General features: G+C 35.4%; 18 non-coding genes across 18 annotated transcripts; all 18 read left to right on the forward strand.

Moving 5' to 3' along the window:
- Window positions 1-269: 269 nt before the first annotated feature.
- Window positions 270-485, forward strand: LOC130431490 (small nucleolar RNA U3). The gene has a single exon (XR_008908266.1). It is a non-coding gene; the product is annotated as a small nucleolar RNA U3 (small nucleolar RNA).
- A 501-nt stretch (window positions 486-986) lies between these two features.
- Window positions 987-1,201, forward strand: LOC130431409 (small nucleolar RNA U3). The gene has a single exon (XR_008908243.1). It is a non-coding gene; the product is annotated as a small nucleolar RNA U3 (small nucleolar RNA).
- A 499-nt stretch (window positions 1,202-1,700) lies between these two features.
- Window positions 1,701-1,916, forward strand: LOC130430495 (small nucleolar RNA U3). The gene has a single exon (XR_008907823.1). It is a non-coding gene; the product is annotated as a small nucleolar RNA U3 (small nucleolar RNA).
- A 501-nt stretch (window positions 1,917-2,417) lies between these two features.
- On the forward strand, window positions 2,418-2,631 carry LOC130431279 (small nucleolar RNA U3). The gene has a single exon (XR_008908205.1). It is a non-coding gene; the product is annotated as a small nucleolar RNA U3 (small nucleolar RNA).
- Window positions 2,632-3,134: 503 nt separating this feature from the next.
- LOC130431491 (small nucleolar RNA U3) lies at window positions 3,135-3,350 on the forward strand. Its single transcript, XR_008908267.1, has one exon. It is a non-coding gene; the product is annotated as a small nucleolar RNA U3 (small nucleolar RNA).
- A 501-nt stretch (window positions 3,351-3,851) lies between these two features.
- LOC130430952 (small nucleolar RNA U3) lies at window positions 3,852-4,065 on the forward strand. Its single transcript, XR_008908078.1, has one exon. It is a non-coding gene; the product is annotated as a small nucleolar RNA U3 (small nucleolar RNA).
- A 503-nt stretch (window positions 4,066-4,568) lies between these two features.
- LOC130431621 (small nucleolar RNA U3) lies at window positions 4,569-4,784 on the forward strand. Its single transcript, XR_008908295.1, has one exon. It is a non-coding gene; the product is annotated as a small nucleolar RNA U3 (small nucleolar RNA).
- A 367-nt stretch (window positions 4,785-5,151) lies between these two features.
- LOC130431207 (small nucleolar RNA U3) lies at window positions 5,152-5,367 on the forward strand. Its single transcript, XR_008908179.1, has one exon. It is a non-coding gene; the product is annotated as a small nucleolar RNA U3 (small nucleolar RNA).
- A 502-nt stretch (window positions 5,368-5,869) lies between these two features.
- On the forward strand, window positions 5,870-6,085 carry LOC130430670 (small nucleolar RNA U3). Its single transcript, XR_008907881.1, has one exon. It is a non-coding gene; the product is annotated as a small nucleolar RNA U3 (small nucleolar RNA).
- Window positions 6,086-6,587: 502 nt separating this feature from the next.
- On the forward strand, window positions 6,588-6,802 carry LOC130431634 (small nucleolar RNA U3). Its single transcript, XR_008908297.1, has one exon. It is a non-coding gene; the product is annotated as a small nucleolar RNA U3 (small nucleolar RNA).
- Window positions 6,803-7,168: 366 nt separating this feature from the next.
- On the forward strand, window positions 7,169-7,384 carry LOC130431418 (small nucleolar RNA U3). The gene has a single exon (XR_008908245.1). It is a non-coding gene; the product is annotated as a small nucleolar RNA U3 (small nucleolar RNA).
- A 501-nt stretch (window positions 7,385-7,885) lies between these two features.
- On the forward strand, window positions 7,886-8,101 carry LOC130431626 (small nucleolar RNA U3). The gene has a single exon (XR_008908296.1). It is a non-coding gene; the product is annotated as a small nucleolar RNA U3 (small nucleolar RNA).
- A 367-nt stretch (window positions 8,102-8,468) lies between these two features.
- On the forward strand, window positions 8,469-8,684 carry LOC130431493 (small nucleolar RNA U3). The gene has a single exon (XR_008908268.1). It is a non-coding gene; the product is annotated as a small nucleolar RNA U3 (small nucleolar RNA).
- A 501-nt stretch (window positions 8,685-9,185) lies between these two features.
- Window positions 9,186-9,399, forward strand: LOC130431449 (small nucleolar RNA U3). Its single transcript, XR_008908254.1, has one exon. It is a non-coding gene; the product is annotated as a small nucleolar RNA U3 (small nucleolar RNA).
- Window positions 9,400-9,897: 498 nt separating this feature from the next.
- Window positions 9,898-10,112, forward strand: LOC130431356 (small nucleolar RNA U3). The gene has a single exon (XR_008908224.1). It is a non-coding gene; the product is annotated as a small nucleolar RNA U3 (small nucleolar RNA).
- Window positions 10,113-10,455: 343 nt separating this feature from the next.
- On the forward strand, window positions 10,456-10,671 carry LOC130430963 (small nucleolar RNA U3). The gene has a single exon (XR_008908079.1). It is a non-coding gene; the product is annotated as a small nucleolar RNA U3 (small nucleolar RNA).
- Window positions 10,672-11,173: 502 nt separating this feature from the next.
- Window positions 11,174-11,389, forward strand: LOC130430741 (small nucleolar RNA U3). The gene has a single exon (XR_008907906.1). It is a non-coding gene; the product is annotated as a small nucleolar RNA U3 (small nucleolar RNA).
- A 502-nt stretch (window positions 11,390-11,891) lies between these two features.
- On the forward strand, window positions 11,892-12,106 carry LOC130431696 (small nucleolar RNA U3). Its single transcript, XR_008908307.1, has one exon. It is a non-coding gene; the product is annotated as a small nucleolar RNA U3 (small nucleolar RNA).
- Window positions 12,107-12,470: the final 364 nt, after the last annotated feature.

A 12,470-nucleotide genomic window follows, 5' to 3' on the forward strand; every position in this document is an offset into this window, starting at 1 on the left:
AATTGATTATTTTAGTTAAATTTTGTCTTGTGTTTTCATTTATATGTCGGTACTGTTTTTCTGGTCACAACTTACAGGAATTGGTCATGTTTCTGCTCCTCTTTTTTAAAGCAAAAGAATACACAAAAGGATATGTCTGCCTGTTGTTTTGACGTATACGTTTAAAAGTTGCTCAAACGGGAAGGTTTGAGCTTCCAAAAACGCTCCAAACCGTTACTGAGGAAACACTCTTCAGATCAGACTACCTCTGGTGTTTGGTCAGCAAATTTAGGACTATAATTTCAGGGATCATTTCTATAGTTATTTTACTTGGAAATGTGTTTCGTAAGTGTTTGTTTCCCAAACCACGATGAAGAGCTTAGATGCTTCTTTTAGAGCGTGAATCTGGCATGTAGTAGTGATTCGATTTCACATGCTTTGTGCAGTTGATGAATGTTCTTTATTGCTTTTGGCGATATTGAGGAAAGTAGCATGATCTAAGTGGCTTCATGTCCATGTGAGTACTTGAAAAAAGAAATAGATTTAGGCAATTAACCTTGAATCAAGTCCTAGAAAGTTATGCCTGGTTTTCCACATTTTGATCAATTGAGTATTCTTGATAAGTTTTGTCTGGTGTTTTTCAATTGTAGGATGTTTCTGTTTTTGTCACAAATTGCAGGAATTGGTCATGTATCATTCAGATACTAGAAAGATACGCTTGGTTTTCCACATTTTGGTCAATTGATTATTTTAGTTAAATTTTGTCTTGTGTTTTCATTTATATGTCGGTACTGTTTTATAGTCAGAAATTGCAAGAATTGGTCATGTTTCTGCTCCTTTTTTTAAAAGAAAAAGAATACACAAAAGGATATGTCTGCCTGTTGTTTTGACGTATACGTTTAAAAGTGGCTCGAACGGGAAGGTTTGAGCTGCCAAAAACGCTCCAAACCGTTACTGAGGAAACACTCTTCAGATCAGACTTCCTCTGGTGTTTTGGCGAGAAATTTAGGACAATACTTTCAGGAATCATTTCTATAGTTATTTTACTTGGAAATGTGTTTCGTAAGTGTTTGTTTCCCAAACCACGATGATGAGCTTAGATGCTTCTTTTAGAGCATGAATCTGGCATTTAGTAGTGATTCGGTTCACATGCTTTGTGCTGTTGATGAATGTTCTTTATTGCTTTTGGCGATATTGAGGAAAGTAGCACGATCTAAGTGGCTTTATGTCTTTGTGAGTACTTGCAAAAAGAAATAGATTTAGGTAATTAACCTTCAATCAAGTCCTAGAAATTTACGCCTGGTTTTCCACATTTTGATCAATTGAGTATTCTTAAGTTTTGTATGGTGTTTTTCAATAGTAGGATGTTTCTGTTTTTGTCACAAATTGCAGGAATTGGTCATGTATCATTCGGATACTAGAAAGATACGCTTGGTTTTCCACATTTTGGTCAATTGAGTATTTTTGTTAAATTTTGTCTTGTGTTTTCATTTATATATCGGTACTGTTTTATAGTCAGAAATTGCAGGAATTGGTCATGTTTCTGCTCCTTTTTTTAAAAGCAAAAGAATACACAAAAGGATATGTCTGCCTGTTGTTTTGACGTATACGTTTAAAAGTGGCTCGAACGGGAAGGTTTGAGCTTCCAAAAACGCTCCAAACCGTTACATGAGGAAACACTCTTCAGATCAGACTACCTCTGGTGTTTGGTCAGCAAATTTAGGACTATACTTTCAGGGATCATTTCTATAGTTTTTTTACTTAGAAATGTGTTTCGTAAGTGTTTGTTTCCCAAACCACGATGATGAGCTTATATGCTTCTTTTAGAGCGTGAATCTGGCATGTAGTAGTGATTCGATTTCACATGCTTTGTGCAGTTGATGAATGTTCTTTATTGCTTTTGGCGATATTGAGGAAAGTAGCATGATCTAAGTGGCTTCATGTCTATGTGAGTACTTGAAAAAAGAAATAGATTTAGGCAATTAACCTTGAATCAAGTTCTAGAAAGTCACGCCTGGTTTTCCACATTTTGATCAATTAAGTATTCTTGTTAAGTTTTGTCTGGTGTTTTTCAATTGTAGGATGTTTCTGTTTTTTTCACAAATTGCAGGAATTGGTCATGTATCATTCAGATACTAGAAAGATACGCTTGGTTTTCCACATTTTGGTCAATTGATTATTTTAGTTATATTTTGTCTTGTGTTTTCATTTATATGTCGGTACTGTTTTATAGTCAGAAATTGCAAGAATTGGTCATGTTTCTGCTCCTTTTTTTAAAAGCAAAAGAATACACAAAAGGATATGTCTGCCTGTTGTTTTGACGTATACGTTTAAAAGTGGCTCGAACGGGAAGGTTTGAGCTGCCAAAAACGCTCCAAACCGTTACTGAGGAAACACTCTTCAGATCAGACTTCCTCTGGTGTTTTGGCGAGAAATTTAGGACTATGCTTTCAGGGTTCATTTCTATAGTTTTTACTTGGAAATGTGTTTCGTAAGTATTTGTTTCCCAAACCACGATGAAGAGCTTAGATGCTTCTTTTAGAGCGTTAATCTGGCATGTAGTAGTGATTCGGTTTCACATGCTTTGTGCTGTTGATGAATGTTCTTTATTGCTTTTGGCGATATTGAGGAAAGTAGCATGATCTAAGTGGCTTTATGTCTTTGTGAGTACTTGAAAAAAGAAATAGATTTAGTTAATTAACCTTGAATCAAGTCCTAGAAAGTTACGCCTGGTTTTCCACATTTTGGTCAATTGAGTATTCTTGTTAAGTTTTGTCTGGTGTTTTTCAATTGTAGGATGTTTCTGTTTTTGTCACAAATTGCAGGAATTGGTCATGTATCATTCAGATACTAGAAAGATACGCTTGGTTTTTCCACATTTTGGTCAATTGATTATTTAAGTTAAATTTTGTCTTGTGTTTTCATTTATATGTCGGTACTGTTTTTCTGGTCACAACTTACAGGAATTGGTCATGTTTCTGCTCCTCTTTTTTAAAGCAAAAGAATACACAAAAGGATATGTCTGCCTGTTGTTTTGACGTATACGTTTAAAAGTTGCTCAAACGGGAAGGTTTGAGCTTCCAAAAACGCTCCAAACCGTTACTGAGGAAACACTCTTCAGATCAGACTACCTCTGGTGTTTGGTCAGCAAATTTAGGACTATAATTTCAGGGATCATTTCTATAGTTATTTTACTTGGAAATGTGTTTCGTAAGTGTTTGTTTCCCAAACCACGATGAAGAGCTTAGATGCTTCTTTTAGAGCGTGAATCTGGCATGTAGTAGTGATTCGATTTCACATGCTTTGTGCAGTTGATGAATGTTCTTTATTGCTTTTGGCGATATTGAGGAAAGTAGCATGATCTAAGTGGCTTCATGTCCATGTGAGTACTTGAAAAAAGAAATAGATTTAGGCAATTAACCTTGAATCAAGTCCTAGAAAGTTATGCCTGGTTTTCCACATTTTGATCAATTGAGTATTCTTGATAAGTTTTGTCTGGTGTTTTTCAATTGTAGGATGTTTCTGTTTTTGTCACAAATTGCAGGAATTGGTCATGTATCATTCAGATACTAGAAAGATACGCTTGGTTTTCCACATTTTGGTCAATTGATTATTTTAGTTAAATTTTGTCTTGTGTTTTCATTTATATGTCGGTACTGTTTTATAGTCAGAAATTGCAAGAATTGGTCATGTTTCTGCTCCTTTTTTTAAAAGAAAAAGAATACACAAAAGGATATGTCTGCCTGTTGTTTTGACGTATACGTTTAAAAGTGGCTCGAACGGGAAGGTTTGAGCTGCCAAAAACGCTCCAAACCGTTACTGAGGAAACACTCTTCAGATCAGACTTCCTCTGGTGTTTTGGCGAGAAATTAAGGACTATGCTTTCAGGGTTCATTTCTATAGTTTTTACTTGGAAATGTGTTTCGTAAGTATTTGTTTCCCAAACCACGATGAAGAGCTTAGATGCTTCTTTTAGAGCGTGAATCTGGCATGTAGTAGTGATTCGGTTTCACATGCTTTGTGCTGTTGATGAATGTTCTTTATTGCTTTTGGCGATATTGAGGAAAGTAGCATGATCTAAGTGGCTTTATGTCTTTGTGAGTACTTGAAAAAAGAAAAAGATTTAGTTAATTAACCTTGAATCAAGTCCTAGAAAGATTACGCCTGGTTTTCCACATTTTGGTCAATTGAGTATTCTTGTTAAATTTTGTCTGGTGTTTTTCAATTGTAGGATGTTTCTGTTTTTGTCACAAATTGCAGGAATTGGTCATGTATCATTCAGATACTAGAAAGATACGCTTGGTTTTTCCACATTTTGGTCAATTGATTATTTTAGTTAAATTTTGTCTTGTGTTTTCATTTATATGTCGGTACTGTTTTATAGTCAGAAATTGCAGGAATTGGTCTTGTTTCTGCTCCTTTTTTTAAAAGCAAAAGAATACACAAAAGGATATGTCTGCCTGTTGTTTTGACGTATACGTTTAAAAGTGGCTCAAACGCGAAGGTTTGAGCTTCCAAAAACGCTCCAAACCGTTACTGAGGAAACACTCTTCAGATCAGACTACCTCTGGTGTTTTGTCAGCAAATTTAGGACTATATTTTCAGGGATCATTTCTATAGTTATTTTACTTGGAAATGTGTTTCGTAAATGTTTGTTTCCCAAACCACGATGATGAGCTTAGATGCTTCTTTTAGATTGTGAATCTGGCATGTAGTAGTGATTCGGTTTCACATGCTTTGTGCTGTTGATGAATGTTCTTTATTTTTTTTGCTGATATTGAGGAAAGGAGCATGATCTAAGTGGCTTTATGTCTTTGTGAGTGCTTGAAAAAAGAAATAGATTTAGGTAATTAACCTTGAATCAAGTCCTAGAAAGATACGCCTGGTTTTCCACATTTTGGTCAATTGAGCATTTTGGTTAAATTTTGTCTTGTGTTTTCATTTATATGTCGGTACTGTTTTTCTGGTCACAACTTACAGGAATTGGTCATGTTTCTGCTCCTCTTTTTTAAAGCAAAAGAATACACAAAAGGATATGTCTGCCTGTTGTTTTGACGTATACGTTTAAAAGTGGCTCAAACGGGAAGGTTTGAGCTTCCAAAAACGCTCCAAACCGTTACTGAGGAAACACTCTTCAGATCAGACTACCTCTGGTGTTTGGTCAGCAAATTTAGGACTATACTTTCAGGGATCATTTCTATAGTTATTTTACTTGGAAATGTGTTTCGTAAGTGTTTGTTTCCCAAACCACGATGAAGAGCTTAGATGCTTCTTTTAGAGCGTGAATCTGGCATGTAGTAGTGATTCGATTTCACATGCTTTGTGCAGTAGATGAATGTTCTTTATTGCTTTTGGCGATATTGAGGAAAGTAGCATGATCTAAGTGGCTTCATGTCTATGTGAGTACTTGAAAAAAGAAATAGATTTAGGCAATTAACCTTGAATCAAGTTCTAGAAAGTCACGCCTGGTTTTCCACATTTTGATCAATTGAGTTTTCTTGTTAAGTTTTGTCTGGTGTTTTTCAATTGTAGGGTGTTTCTGTTTTTGTCACAAATTGCAGGAATTGGTCATGTATCATTCAGATACTAGAAAGATACGCTTGGTTTTTCCACATTTTGGTCAATTGATTATTTTAGTTAAATTTTGTCTTGTGTTTTCATTTATATGTCGGTACTGTTTTATAGTCAGAAATTGCAGGAATTGGTCTTGTTTCTGCTCCTTTTTTTAAAAGCAAAAGAATACACAAAAGGATACGTCTGCCTGTTGTTTTGACGTATACCTTTAAAAGTGGCTCAAACGGGAAGGTTTGAGCTTCCAAAAACGCTCCAAACCGTTACTGAGGAAACACTCTTCAGATCAGACTACCTCTGGTGTTTTGTCAGCAAATTTAGGACTATACTTTCAGGGATCATTTCTATAGTTATTTTACTTAGAAATGTGTTTCGTAAGTGTTTGTTTCCCAAACCACGATGATGAGCTTAGATGCTTCTTTTAGAGCGTGAATCTGGCATGTAGTAGTGATTCGATTTCACATGCTTTGTGCAGTTGATGAATGTTCTTTATTGCTATTGGCGATATTGAGGAAAGTAGCATGATCTAAGTGGCTTCATGTCTTTGTGAGTACTTGAAAAAAGAAATAGATTTAGGTAATTAACCTTGAATCAAGTCCTAGAAAGTTACGCCTGGTTTTCCACATTTTGGTCAATTGAGTATTCTTGTTAAGTTTTGTCTGGTGTTTTTCAATTGTAGGATGTTTCTGTTTTTGTCACAAATTGCAGGAATTGGTCATGTATCATTCAGATACTAGAAAGATACGCTTGGTTTTTCCACATTTTGGTCAATTGATTATTTTAGTTAAATTTTGTCTTGTGTTTTCATTTATATGTCGGTACTGTTTTATAGTCAGAAATTGCAGGAATTGGTCTTGTTTCTGCTCCTTTTTTTAAAAGCAAAAGAATACACAAAAGGATATGTCTGCCTGTTGTTTTGACGTATACGTTTAAAAGTGGCTCGAACGGGAAGGTTTGAGCTGCCAAAAACGCTCCAAACCGTTACTGAGGAAATACTCTTCAGATCAGACTTCCTCTGGTGTTTTGGTGAGAAATTTAGGACTATACTTTCAGGGATCATTTCTATAGTTATTTTACTTGGAAATGTGTTTCGTAAGTGTTTGTTTCCCAAACCACGATGATGAGCTTAGATGCTTCTTTTAGAGCGTGAATCTGGCATTTAGTAGTGATTCGGTTCACATGCTTTGTGCTGTTGATGAATGTTCTTTATTGCTTTTGGCGATATTGAGGAAAGTAGCATGATCTAAGTGGCTTTATGTCTTTGTGAGTACTTGAAAAAAGAAATAGATTTAGGTAATTAACCTTGAATCAAGTCCTAGAAAGTTACGCCTGGTTTTCCACATTTTGGTCAATTAAGTATTTTTGTTTAATTTAGTCTTGTGTTTTCATTTATATGTCGGTACTGTTTTTCTGGTCACAACTTACAGGAATTGGTCATGTTTCTGCTCCTCTTTTTTAAAGCAAAAGAATACACAAAAGGATATGTCTGCCTGTTGTTTTGACGTATACGTTTAAAAGTGGCTCAAACGGGAAGGTTTGAGCTTCCAAAAAGCTCCAAACCGTTACTGAGGAAACACTCTTCAGATCAGACTACCTCTGGTGTTTGGTCAGCAAATTTAGGACTATACTTTCAGGGATCATTTCTATAGTTATTTTACTTGGAAATGTGTTTCGTAAGTGTTTGTTTCCCAAACCACGATGATGAGCTTAGATGCTTCTTTTAGATTGTGAATCTGGCATGTAGTAGTGATTCGGTTTCACATGCTTTGTGCAGTTGATGAATGTTCTTTATTGCTTTTGGCGATATTGAGGAAAGTAGCATGATCTAAGTGGCTTTATGTCTTTGTGAGTACTTGAAAAAAGAAATAGATTTAGGTAATCAACCTTGAATCAAGTCCTAGAAAGTTACGCCTGGTTTTCCACATTTTGATCAATTAAGTATTCTTGTTAAGTTTTGTCTGGTGTTTTTCAATTGTAGGATGTTTCTGTTTTTGTCACAAATTGCAGGAATTGGTCATGTATCATTCAGATACTAGAAAGATATGCTTGGTTTTCCACATTTTGGTCAATTGATTATTTTAGTTATATTTTGTCTTGTGTTTTCATTTATATGTCGGTACTTTTTTATAGTCAGAAATTGCAAGAATTGGTCATGTTTCTGCTCCTTTTTTTAAAAGCAAAAGAATACACAAAAGGATATGTCTGCCTGTTGTTTTGACGTGTACGTTTAAAAGTGGCTCGAACGGGAAGGTTTGAGCTTCCAAAAACGCTCCAAACCGTTACTGAGGAAACACTCTTCAGATCAGACTACCTCTGGTGTTTTGTCAGCAAATTTAGGACTATATTTTCAGGGATCATTTCTATAGTTATTTTACTTGGAAATGTGTTTCGTAAATGTTTGTTTCCCAAACCACGATGATGAGCTTAGATGCTTCTTTTAGATTGTGAATCTGGCATGTAGTAGTGATTCGGTTTCACATGCTTTGTGCTGTTGATGAATGTTCTTTATTTTTTTTGCTGATATTGAGGAAAGGAGCATGATCTAAGTGGCTTTATGTCTTTGTGAGTGCTTGAAAAAAGAAATAGATTTAGGTAATTAACCTTGAATCAAGTCCTAGAAAGATACGCCTGGTTTTCCACATTTTGGTCAATTGAGCATTTTGGTTAAATTTTGTCTTGTGTTTTCATTTATATGTCGGTACTGTTTTTCTGGTCACAACTTACAGGAATTGGTCATGTTTCTGCTCCTCTTTTTTAAAGCAAAAGAATACACAAAAGGATATGTCTGCCTGTTGTTTTGACGTATACGTTTAAAAGTGGCTCAAACGGGAAGGTTTGAGCTTCCAAAAACGCTCCAAACCGTTACTGAGGAAACACTCTTCAGATCAGACTACCTCTGGTGTTTGGTCAGCAAATTTAGGACTATACTTTCAGGGATCATTTCTATAGTTATTTTACTTGGAAATGTGTTTCGTAAATGTTTGTCTCCCAAACCACGATGATGAGCTTAGATGCTTCTTTTAGATTGTGAATCTGGCATGTAGTAGTGATTCGATTTCACATGCTTTGTGCAGTTGATGAATGTTCTTTCTTGCTTTTGGCGATATTGAGGAAAGTAGCATGATCTAAGTGGCTTCATGTCTATGTGAGTACTTGAAAAAAGAAATAGATTTAGGCAATTAACCTTGAATCAAGTTCTAGAAAGTCACGCCTGGTTTTCCACATTTTGATCAATTGAGTTTTCTTGTTAAGTTTTGTCTGGTGTTTTTCAATTGTAGGATGTTTCTGTTTTTGTCACAAATTGCAGGAATTGGTCATGTATCATTCAGATACTAGAAAGATACGCTTGGTTTTCCACATTTTGGTCAATTGATTATTTTAGTTAAATTTTGTCTTGTGTTTTCATTTATATGTCGGTTCTGTTTTATAGTCAGAAATTGCAAGAATTGGTCATGTTTCTGCTCCTTTTTTTAAAAGCAAAAGAATACACAAAAGGATATGTCTGCCTGTTGTTTTGACGTATACGTTTAAAAGTGGCTCGAACGGGAAGGTTTAAGCTGCCAAAAACGCTCCAAACCGTTACTGAGGAAACACTCTTCAGATCAGACTTCCTCTGGTGTTTTGGCGAGAAATTTAGGACTATGCTTTCAGGGTTCATTTCTATAGTTTTTACTTGGAAATGTGTTTCGTAAGTATTTGTTTCCCAAACCACAATGAAGAGCTTAGATGCTTCTTTTAGAGCGTGAATCTGGCATGTAGTAGTGATTCGGTTTCACATGCTTTGTGCTGTTGATGAATGATCTTTATTGCTTTTGGCGATATTGAGGAAAGTAGCATGATCTAAGTGGCTTCATGTCTATGTGAGTACTTGAAAAAAGAAATAGATTTAGGCAATTAACCTTGAATCAAGTTCTAGAAAGTCACGCCTGGTTTTCCACATTTTGATCAATTGAGTATTCTTGTTAAGTTTTGTCTGGTGTTTTTCAATTGTAGGATGTTTCTGTTTTTGTCACAAATTGCAGGAATTGGTCATGTATCATTCAGATACTAGAAAGATACGCTTGGTTTTCCACATTTTGGTCAATTGATTATTTTAGTTAAATTTTGTCTTGTGTTTTCATTTATATGGTACTGTTTTATAGTCAGAAATTGCAAGAATTGGTCATGTTTCTGCTCCTTTTTTTAAAAGCAAAAGAATACACAAAAGGATATGTCTGCCTGTTGTTTTGACGTATACGTTTAAAAGTGGCTCGAACGGGAAGGTTTGAGCTGCCAAAAACGCTCCAAACCGTTACTGAGGAAATACTCTTCAGATCAGACTTCCTCTGGTGTTTTGGCGAGAAATTTAGGACTATGCTTTCAGGGTTCATTTCTATAGTTTTTACTTGGAAATGTGTTTCGTAAGTGTTTGTTTCCCAAACCACGATGAAGAGCTTAGATGCTTCTTTTAGAGCGTGAATCTGGCATGTAGTAGTGATTCGGTTTCACATGCTTTGTGCTGTTGATGAATGTTCTTTATTTTTTTTTGCTGATATTGAGGAAAGCAGCATGATCTAAGTGGCTTCATGTCTTTGAGAGTACTTGAAAATAGAAATAGATTTAGGTAATTAACCTTGAAACAAGTCCTAGAAAGATACGCCTGGTTTTCCACATTTTGGTCAATTGAGCATTTTTGTTAAATTTTGTCTTGTGTTTTCATTTATATGTCGGTACTGTTTTATAGTCAGAAATTGCAGGAATTGGTCTTGTTTCTGCTCCTTTTTTTAAAAGCAAAAGAATACACAAAAGGATATGTCTGCCTGTTGTTTTGACGTATACGTTTTTGAGCTGCCAAAAACGCTCCAAACCGTTACTGAGGAAACACTCTTCAGATCAGACTTCCTCTGGTGTTTTGGTGAGAAATTTAGGACTATACTTTCAGGGATCATTTCTATAGTTATTTTACTTGGAAATGTGTTTCGTAAGTGTTTGTTTCCCAAACCACGATGATGAGCTTAGATGCTTCTTTTAGAGCGTGAATCTGGCATGTAGTAGTGATTTGATTTCACATGCTTTGTGCAGTTGATGAATGTTCTTTATTGCTTTTGGCGATATTGAGGAAAGTAGCATGATCTAAGTGGCTTCATGTCTATGTGAGTACTTGAAAAAAGAAATAGATTTAGGCAATTAACCTTGAATCAAGTTCTAGAAAGTCACGCCTGGTTTTCCACATTTTGATCAATTGAGTATTCTTGTTAAGTTTTGTCTGGTGTTTTTCAATTGTAGGATGTTTCTGTTTTTGTCACAAATTGCAGGAATTGGTCATGTATCATTCAGATACTAGAAAGATACGCTTGGTTTTCCACATTTTGGTCAATTGATTATTTTAGTTAAATTTTGTCTTGTGTTTTCATTTATATGTCGGTACTGTTTTATAGTCAGAAATTGCAGGAATTGGTCTTGTTTCTGCTCCTTTTTTTTAAAAGCAAAAGAATACACAAAAGGATACGTCTGCCTGTTGTTTTGACGTATACGTTTAAAAGTGGCTCAAACGGGAAGGTTTGAGCTTCCAAAAACGCTCCAAACCGTTACTGAGGAAACACTCTTCAGATCAGACTACCTCTGGTGTTTTGTCAGCAAATTTAGGACTATACTTTCAGGGATCATTTCTATAGTTATTTTACTTAGAAATGTGTTTCGTAAGTGTTTGTTTCCCAAACCACGATGATGAGCTTAGATGCTTCTTTTAGAGCGTGAATCTGGCATGTAGTAGTGATTTGATTTCACATGCTTTGTGCAGTTGATGAATGTTCTTTATTGCTATTGGCGATATTGAGGAAAGTAGCATGATCTAAGTGGCTTCATGTCTTTGTGAGTACTTGAAAAAAGAAATAGATTTAGGTAATTAACCTTGAATCAAGTCCTAGAAAGTTACGCCTGGTTTTCCACATTTTGGTCAATTGAGTATTCTTGTTAAGTTTTGTCTGGTGTTTTTCAATTGTAGGATGTTTCTGTTTTTGTCACAAATTGCAGGAATTGGTCATGTATCATTCAGATACTAGAAAGATACGCTTGGTTTTTCCACATTTTGGTCAATTGATTATTTTAGTTAAATTTTGTCTTGTGTTTTCATTTATATGTCGGTACTGTTTTATAGTCAGAAATTGCAGGAATTGGTCTTGTTTCTGCTCCTTTTTTTAAAAGCAAAAGAATACACAAAAGGATATGTCTGCCTGTTGTTTTGACGTATACGTTTAAAAGTGGCTCGAACGGGAAGGTTTGAGCTGCCAAAAACGCTCCAAACCGTTACTGAGGAAATACTCTTCAGATCAGACTTCCTCTGGTGTTTTGGTGAGAAATTTAGGACTATACTTTCAGGGATCATTTCTATAGTTATTTTACTTGGAAATGTGTTTCGTAAGTGTTTGTTTCCCAAACCACGATGATGAGCTTAGATGCTTCTTTTAGAGCGTGAATCTGGCATTTAGTAGTGATTCGGTTCACATGCTTTGTGCTGTTGATGAATGTTCTTTATTGCTTTTGGCGATATTGAGGAAAGTAGCATGATCTAAGTGGCTTTATGTCTTTGTGAGTACTTGAAAAAAGAAATAGATTTAGGTAATTAACCTTGAATCAAGTCCTAGAAAGTTACGCCTGGTTTTCCACATTTTGGTCAATTAAGTATTTTTGTTTAATTTAGTCTTGTGTTTTCATTTATATGTCGGTACTGTTTTTCTGGTCACAACTTACAGGAATTGGTCATGTTTCTGCTCCTCTTTTTTAAAGCAAAAGAATACACAAAAGGATATGTCTGCCTGTTGTTTTGACGTATACGTTTAAAAGTGGCTCAAACGGGAAGGTTTGAGCTTCCAAAAAGCTCCAAACCGTTACTGAGGAAACACTCTTCAGATCAGACTACCTCTGGTGTTTGGTCAGCAAAT

This window comes from Triplophysa dalaica, chromosome 1 (genome assembly GCF_015846415.1).
Source record: "Triplophysa dalaica isolate WHDGS20190420 chromosome 1, ASM1584641v1, whole genome shotgun sequence".
NCBI classification, from domain to species: domain Eukaryota; kingdom Metazoa; phylum Chordata; class Actinopteri; order Cypriniformes; family Nemacheilidae; genus Triplophysa; species Triplophysa dalaica.